Here is a 978-nt window from a genome sequence, read left to right on the forward strand (position 1 = left end):
CCAACATTACATTTTGTTGGTGCGGAGTCCTGGCTGCATCAGGTTGTATTGAGACATCATATGAAAGGCCTCCAACTCTCAGTGAATGAGACGGAACACTGCTCAGCACCACGGACAGCAAAACACATTTAACTGGCTTGTTGAAAGTTGACCAGAAAATAAAATGTGTTGTTATGAAGAAAATAAAAGTGAGAAATAGTCTTGAGAATCCATTTCACAATAACCATATGTGAGGTATTGCAGACTGTCCCTGGAACACAGACACAATGTGGTCTGACTGTAGTCGCAGTGGAAATGTTTCCTCAAATGATTTATTTCATTCTAAACAGAAATATTGTTGCAAGATCTATAACTGAGATGAATTTCCGTCTAAGCTTTCACAAATAACATGTTCTAAGCCTTATGGCTCTCAAGCTGCACTTAAAGCTGTTTATAGAGAACATGTCCTGTGAGCAGTGAGGCTACAGGTCTGATCACAGCAACACCTCCACCAGCTCTCCTCTCAAAGAGCCCAAGTGGAAAACAGGCCAAACTTACCTTGAATGACATTAAACAAGGTGTGTCCAGGATCTACCGAACATCTACCGGTGTCGCCTTCTCTGAGACACCTGTCCGGTGTGCAGCATGGAGAACCACTATCCTCTGGCCATGTGTGGAGTCGGTGCAAACGGAGGCATAACGCCGAGGAAAGGCGAGGACGTGTCTGCGTCGCTGCTGCGTAAAGCTCGGTTCCCCGGTGGAGGATCTCTGCTCTCCACTGGACTCACATTCCCAAAACGCCAAGAAGAAAATGAAATGATAATTTTCAGTGTTTTTGGGTTTTTTTATCCTCTAAGTTGATTGAGATGCTCCTAGACGAGCATGTCAAAGATGATCAATGCGTTGAGCTCCAGGGGTTTGGACACTTTTACGCACGCTGCAAAAAAAAACCTTTCTGATCCAGCATGTCTTAACAATGTGTCTTCTTTTTTCCATTTC

Source organism: Anoplopoma fimbria, chromosome 11 (assembly GCF_027596085.1).
Source record: "Anoplopoma fimbria isolate UVic2021 breed Golden Eagle Sablefish chromosome 11, Afim_UVic_2022, whole genome shotgun sequence".
Taxonomy (NCBI): domain Eukaryota; kingdom Metazoa; phylum Chordata; class Actinopteri; order Perciformes; family Anoplopomatidae; genus Anoplopoma; species Anoplopoma fimbria.